Below are 8,005 nucleotides of genomic sequence, written 5' to 3'. Positions count from 1 at the left end.
TACTACTAGGTGGATGTTGGGAATATGTATTGCTTTGGAATTGTGAGTGAGTTTGCATAAGTTAGATCTCGGGTCGATTTTCTGCTAGTGTTTGGGTTATCAAGGATCATATATGCCATCCTGCATGCCGAAAAGTCCTTCATGAACCCACAGAGGGACGCATCTTGCGGAGTGGGTTCCGCGTGTACCGTTATCATTCCGGATCTTTGTCGAGATCCATACAGGAGTATTATTTGGGAGATCCTTGGTCGGGAATTAGTGGGATAGTTCTCCAGTGAAGTCAGAGTTCAATGGTTCTATTATTTGTTCGGGTATGGTCGACAGTTGTCTATGGAAGAACTTTGGGGTTCAAGGCACTACCGTTGCTAGGACAGGACTGGTGGCATGAAGATGGTGGTGTCAGTTGCGGGTATTAGATGCATAAGTGGTTGGTCATTGGATGTTCAAGAGAATTGTATTTTCACATGGGCTGCATTCGGTTAGAGTTCAGTGGTGCTGCAATAATGGAAGTGGGAACGAGGATTCGTCAGCCAGAGTGAAGATTAGGGCCTTCAGTTGACAGCATGGGAGATGGATTGAGGTGTCAGACTGGACCAGATTTCAAGAGTACTCATCAAGACTTCCGAGGATGGGCGATCTCAAGGTTTAACCGGTGAATAACCGCTAGCATTGGTAAGCACAGGTTGTCATCAGTGGGATATTAGAAAGCGAGAAGGATTGGGAATCCTTCAACTCTCGCATGCCGTGAAGACTTAGACGAATCTAAGTGGGGGAGAGCCTTTTTGTAAAGTTCTCCAAATGTGAGTTCTGTTTGCGCGAGGTGCAATCTCTTGGGCACCTTGTCAACCAGAAGGATATTCTGGCCAATCCGGCCAAGATAGAGGCCGTGATGCAGCGGGAGATTCCGAGGTCTCCAACTAGGATTTGAAGTTTCCTGGGTCTAGCGGGTTATTACCAGAGATTTATACAGGACTCCTCCGAGATCGCGGTTCCTTTGAACCGACTGACCAAGAAGTCGGTGGCCTTCGATAGGGGCCTGAGCAGCAGGTAGCCTTTGAGACTCTCAGATAGCAGGTTTTGGGAACCAGGTTAGAGCTCCAGTTAGGACTCAAGTTCAGTTGAGTGTAAGGTCGAGTGCGTGTTCAACCCGGTTTGGACAGTGTTGTAAGACTACGGGGGTAGCCGTAGCATTCACTAACAGTCAGATAGTATGGGAAGTGTTGTAAGACTACGGGGGTAGCCATAGCTTTCACTAACAGTCAGGTGGTATGGAAAGTGTTGTAAGACTACGGGGGTAACCGTAGCATTCACTAGCAGCAGATAGTGTGAGAAGTGTTGTAAGTCTGCGTGTGTAGTCGTAGCATTCACAAGGTTAGCAGATAGTGATAGAGTGTTGTAAGTATGCGGGTGTAGCCGTAGCATTCACTAGGTTGATAGATAGCATGAGTGCGTTGTTAGGACGCGGAAGGAACAATAGTACCCACCAGTCGAGTGTAGCAGTGAGGGCGTGGCAAATCCACGGATTGGTTTATGGATTTCCCCAGAGGGATTAGACCTGGTTAAGCCAGTGATAAGACTGTAGGAGCGCCACTACAGTTATGAGATCAAGGAAGCAGTGGACTGCTTAAGGTCGTTAGTGATATAAGGCTACCATTGGTCATGTAGCAATCACTTTTAGCCTTGGATTTGGACGTCAAGATTTGACGCATGGACCCGATTGGTTAGATCAGAGGTTGCTAGGGCCACAGTGGCATGATAACTAGTGGCAACTAGTTCCAGAGAAGAGGATTTTGTTTGAAAGCCATGTGAGGACGACTGTGTGGGAGTCCTTTTAGCTCAGCGACCGGGCCGGGACCCGGTATTTCAGATGATTTGCGAACGAATTGAGACCAGGGAGGTCTCGGTAGATTTTAGAAAGCATCCATGTGGCAGCACACTATTTCAGGCAGTTCGGTGTTTCGGGCAGTTTCAGTGTTTTGGGCAGTATTAGTATTTGTGTTTCGGGTTGCAAGTACGGACAGAGTAACAGATTGCTTGGGTTGTGCTAAGTCACTCACAGCGAGATTATCTGAGCCTTGGTCAAGTATAAGAGATCTGCAGGGATAATTGGGTCTGTGATTTCAGTTTTCTAGTGGGAGCCTAAGGTTATCAGAAGTTGAGTAGTCAGTTGAGGGATAAACAGACTAGATTCAACGATAATGATTCAGTATGAGTGGTCTGTCAGGGATTTATACGATCTCGAGACAACAGATTTCAGACCAAGTAGATGTTATCTTTTTGTGAGGAATTCGTTCATCTGCAGATTTTAGGGCTTTGCGAAGATTGGTCACGGCTACCCTGGGAAGGCTAGGGTGTACCCACGATGGTGACCATGTTACTTGAGTGGTATGGCGCATACGGAATGGTAAGGAATGATTTCGAGGACGAAATCTAATTAAGTGGGGGAGAGTTGTAACACCCATTTTATTAAATAAACAATTAAATAAATTAATGAATGTATAGTAGCCCTAAAATCAATAATTATATAGCAAGGTGTTGGTCTCGAGGAGCTAATTGTCACAATTTTAGAAGGTGGGGGTTGAAAGTGTAAGTGTCGGATTGATTTCGTAAATAATTGTGAAGGCAGGGACTACTTGGTAAATTATTAGGACTTAATTGAAAAGATTTTGGAAAACTAAGGGTTGAAGGGTAACTTATGGACTTTATTTGAAAATAAATTGTAGAGGAGGGGCTTTTTGGTAACTGTTGGATTGATTATGAAAAGAATTACAAGAATAGGGGTGTAATGAAAAAATATGAGATCTGATTTGAAAAGATTTGTATGTGGATGGGCTATTCTTGGCATTATGGAAAATGGTTATAGGTACCGGGTATATAACCTTAGCACTACCGGTTACCAAAACCCTAACCCTAAACACCCTCCCAGCCGCCACCTTATCACCCCTTCTTCTCCAGCCGCCGTTCCTCCACCGATTGAAGCCGGAAGCCGCCAACCTTTCCGTTACCGACGAAGACGAAGAGCCATACATCGATGCCGTGTTATTCGGGAGGAGCGGGAGAGCGTGGATCATGGGAGTTGCAACTGTTGCCGACGTCGCGTCATTCGGAGACGGAGGAGCGGTTCGTCTCCGTCGCTTCTGCTTCACTCCATCCTTTCTTCTCCCTCAGTTCGTCGAAGTGTCTTTGTCCCTCCGTGTCTTCTTCTTCTTATTCTGCCTGCCGTCGCTGCCTTATCTCGTCACCACCAGCCACCATGGGAGGTGGATGTGAGTTTGTGTGGGTGTGTGATGTTGCTTCAAGATTCGTGTGTCTGTTACCTTGCTGTCACCGGGAATGAGCTCTTGAAGACCACCCTTCGTTGTGTGCTGCTGCCTACCGTCGTCAACCGCCGTTGCGCCGCCATTGTTGCCGTTTGTGTTGTCGCTGACGACGCTGTGAGCCACCAGGTGGGTGACAGGGTCCAATTCGCAAGCCATAGGGTGGGTGTGTGTGTTCTGTTTGGTCGGAAAGCCAAGTGAAGGCCACCACCACCACCGTGAGGTGGTGGCTGCCACCATCTACCATCGTCGGCCACCACAAGGTGGTTGTGTGTGTGTGTTTATTTTTTTAGTGTGTGTTTATTTTGGGATTAAAGCTTTGTAACATGTATTAGAAAATGGAATAATGAAAAAGAAACCCTAACCACCACCGTGAGGTGGTGGCTGCCGCCACCAACCACCGTGTTGGGTGGCGGTGTGCTTGTTGTGTTTTATACGTTGGGATGTTTGGACAAAGGGACTAAAACCCTAATGGGCCTAATAAATCGATGGACCCAATGAAGCCCTAATTGACCTAAAAGCCCAAACATGTGACTAATAGGCCTAATGAACCCTAATTTATCAAAAGACCTAACTATTGGGCCTATTGGGCTAAGATGGGGTTGGAAACCCTAATTAGGGTTTAGAAAACCCTAATATTGGATTTATGGGCTTGGACTTATCGGGACCCACATTTGGGCCATTGGAATGGGAATTGTGTATAAAGCCCAATCACACCATATGATTTATTTAGAAGAGTGATGAAATTAATGGATTAAGTCCTTAATGGGTTAAGTGAGAAACACTTAACCCTAGTTGTCATTTTATGTGAAACCCTAATTTTGGGAATTTGATCGGGACCCGCACTTGATTTATTCACTAAACTTAATATATTAATTAATAATCATTTGCAATCAACCTAAAGCAATATTGGACTTGATGGATTAAGTCCTTAATGGGTTAAGTAGGAACACTTAACCCTAAGCATCATTTCATGTAAGAAACCCTAATTTTTAATTGGGCCTTGAGTTGGGCCTTTCTATTGGGCTTTGGTGATTGGGCCACCATCCAAGAACAATCAAATGGACTAGAATAATTTAATGGGCTTTAGGGTAAGGCCTATGTAAGGGGTTTGGGCCCAATTTGGAAAATTGGGCCATAGATGGGCCATAGTTTGGGCCTTTATGATTATAGGATATTGGGCCATTAGAATGTCGAATGTTTGGACTGGACTAAATGGTTGGGCCTTATGGTAAGACCTTGTAAAGGTTTGGGCCTAATTTGGAAAATTGGTCCATATGTTGGGCTTTGATTCCTAGTTTGACTTTTGGGCCTTTGGATTGGGCCTTGGGCTTGAATCAAGCCAAAGATGGGGTAATGTAGCCTGTTACTCCAAGAACTTATGGTTATGTGTTGGGACCCAATTATTAATTGGGTGATGTTTTGATATTGACAGTTTGGGAATCTGTCATCCAGCAGTTGGGATTGTGTCTACGAGACTTCAACAGTGTGAGGTGAGTTACCTTCCAGTAGTGGTGGGTCTACGGCCACAATGTCGGCCCACTAGTAGGAGTTGTATGTTAGATGATTGTCTTTGTGATAATTATCTAGGTTTGCTACTACCTGATGTGTGTTATGTGCTAGCCTGATATGATGTTATGTGATAGTAGTAGTAGGGGAGTAGTCCCCGTGTTATGGTCGTTAGGACCGAAGGGTAGGTCGGGCACCCCAGATATGCCCGACAGTATGTTATGCTATGTTATTGTGTGGTAGTAGTAGGGGTGAAATAGTCCCCGTAGCCAGTTGAGATAAACTGAAGGGTAGGTTAAACACCCCAGAACTGCTTGACATGGGTAGGTCAGCACCTCAGAACTGCTTGACATGGGTAGGTCAGCACCCCAGAACCACTTGACATGGGTAGGTCGGTCACCCCAGAATTGACCGACAGTATGTGTGTTATATGGTATGTGGTATGATGGGGGAACTCACTAAGCTTTGTGCTTACGGTTTTCAGTTTTGGTTTCAGGTACTTCGTTTTCAAAGGAAAGGAGTCGGCTCGATCGCAACGCATCACACTATGTTTTCCGCACATGAGATCTTTGGGATTACACTCTAACATGGTTTTAAGATAATATGTTTTGATTATTGACACTTTAGTTTTGACATGAGATATTATTATGAACATTTTTATGTTGTTGGTTTTATATAATAACTTAATTAAAATGAAATTTTTGGTCTTGAATTTTGGGATGTTTCAGAATATGCAAGAATTATTGGTAGTCTGATGTACCTTATGAGTTGTACCATACCTGACTTAGCTTTTGCAATAAGCAGACTAAGTAGATATACCAGTAATCTGAGTGATGAACATTGGAAGAGTATTAAAAGATTATTACAATACTTAAGGTACACTCGCAATTATGGGTTGCACTATACAAGATATCCCGAGGTTATAAAAGGGTATAGTGATGCAAATTGGATATCTGACATTAAAGACTCCAATTCAACCGGCGGGTTTTTGTTCACACTTGGAGGTGGAGCTATATCATGGAAATCTTCAAAACAAACAGTTATAGCTAGATCCATCATGGAATCTGAATTTATAGCACTTGATAAAAATGGAGAAGAAGTTGAATGGCTACGACAATTTTTGAAAGATATACCAGGATGGCCTAAACCAGTTTCTGTAATCTCAATCTATTGCAATAGTCAATCGGCAATTGGACGGGCGAAAAGTGCTATGTATAATGGTAAGTCTCGACACATCCGTCGAAGACACAACACCATTCGACAACTACTATCAACTGGAGTTATCTCAATTGACTACATAAGGTCCAAGGATAACATTGCGGATCCGCTAACCAAAGGGTTAAACAGGGAGTTAGTTGCAAAATCGTCAAAAGGAATGGGATTAAAACCCATGAACGAATAAGTTATTGCGAAGGAAAACTCAACCTAGTTGACTGAAGATCCCAAGATCTAGATTTAAAGGGACAACCTACTTGTATATAACATATGTGGATCACTGTGGGGGTCAACCCCAACCCATTCCTATAAATAACAGTGATGCAGGTTAAGCTTATAGTAGTTGGTGATAAGTTGGAAATCATCAAGCTTTTAATGATTATGATATAATCACATATGTGAGAGAGAAGTGGGGTTGCTTCAAAGGGAATTAAATGGGCAAGTTCCTAAGAGCTCTTACAGAACCAGGCAAGTGTCCATGACCAAAACAGACACATCAATGAGAACCTAACTAGGTTAGGGAGAATCATATGAGACATGTATTGATTATTTACACAAATGGCAGAACAGTTCAAGGACATCGAGTCTACTGGTCTACTAGTTAAATAAATATATATCTTAAGGGAAGGTTCAAAGGGTCAAACCTACCTATCATGTGCATGATTCAACTGTTGGATTTTACCTAAAGCAGCTTGGAATTGCGGATGCTGAAGCAATTTTCATTCATGTGGTGGATTGTTGGAAAATTAATTTTATTAATTTCCAAAAATGGATTTTCTCTATTTTTGAGCACAAATTTTGGACTCTAAATATAATCAAAACGAGTTATTGATTATATATTCGTGTTCTCCTCTGTGATATCCACGTTTCGATATATCACACGTCCAAAACGGATTAAAAATGAATGAGAAATTACTTGTCAAAGTAGGGCAATTGGAAGAGAAAATAAAGGAGTTAAGTGGGTTTTAAAACTCATCCCACATTGGTGGGAGAATGAAAAGGAAAGTGGTTTATAACTACAAAGACTAGCTACCTTTGTAAGACTTATTAGAACCAAGGCTCTCTCTTGCGCGCGCACGCAGGGGGGGTGCAATTGCGAACCAAATTGGCTTCGGGTCACTGAACTTGTGTGGGAGCGCGCGTCCTGCGGGCACGAATGCACCACCGGTCGGTCAGAAAAGTTCAAGGACCTTTTTTGCATTTTTCCTTTTTGTTAACAGATACAAAAACGAATTAAGATTGTATTAATCATAGATTTCGGTTTTGATTTCTTGATTAATTTTCTTATTTAATTGTGGCAGTTACGATTTCGTTTTAATGACATCGATTACATTGGATAATATATATACAATGCCTATGTGACTGACTCGACACACCGAATGAAACGAAATCACTCTCTTACGCTTCTGCTTCATCTCTTCTCTCTTGCTGCAACCAAGGTATAATCCGGACCAAGTGAAGGTTCAGGCAATCTAGAATAATTGTTTTCCACTGTTGTATCCTGGGAAACAAACACCCATATAGGGCGAATTTGTTTTAAGGAAACTGTGTTAAACACAGCCCTCAGTCAATAATCTTACAGTTTTGTTCTTTCGTATAATTTTGGGTTATATTTTCCTAACATTACCTAATATACACAGATTACATTAGATTACTAACTACATGTTGACGCTGATAAGGGTTAAGATGTTGACGATGGTGCTGATGTTGGCGTTGGCGCTGACAGTCAACGTAAAGAGTGTTTGACTCATCAAATCATAAGGTGTGACCTTACAATGTGTCTTTTAAATGTGTGAGATTGAGTTGGAGATCATCAATTTAGAAGAAAATGAGCAATCAGAGGAGAAGAAGTCATTCGTTCATGAAGAAACCCTAAATCGATTTATAAAGGATGAATATATTAATTAATGTCCTGTCATTAGTTATTATGCCATGTCATAATAGTTAGGTTAAGTCATCCTTTA

General features: G+C 42.5%; 1 pseudogene; it reads left to right on the top strand.

Moving 5' to 3' along the window:
* The first annotated feature begins 5,589 nt into the window (after window positions 1-5,589).
* LOC145131970 (secreted RxLR effector protein 161 pseudogene) lies at window positions 5,590-6,228 on the top strand (annotated as a pseudogene).
* Window positions 6,229-8,005: the final 1,777 nt, after the last annotated feature.

The sequence above is a fragment of the Lactuca virosa genome, chromosome 8 (genome assembly GCF_052849685.1).
Source record: "Lactuca virosa cultivar CGN04683 chromosome 8, Lactuca_virosa_CGN04683_v6, whole genome shotgun sequence".
NCBI classification, from domain to species: Eukaryota; Viridiplantae; Streptophyta; class Magnoliopsida; order Asterales; family Asteraceae; genus Lactuca; species Lactuca virosa.
Note: the sequence above shows the minus strand (reverse complement) of the source record. Positions and strands in the feature narration are given on the sequence as shown.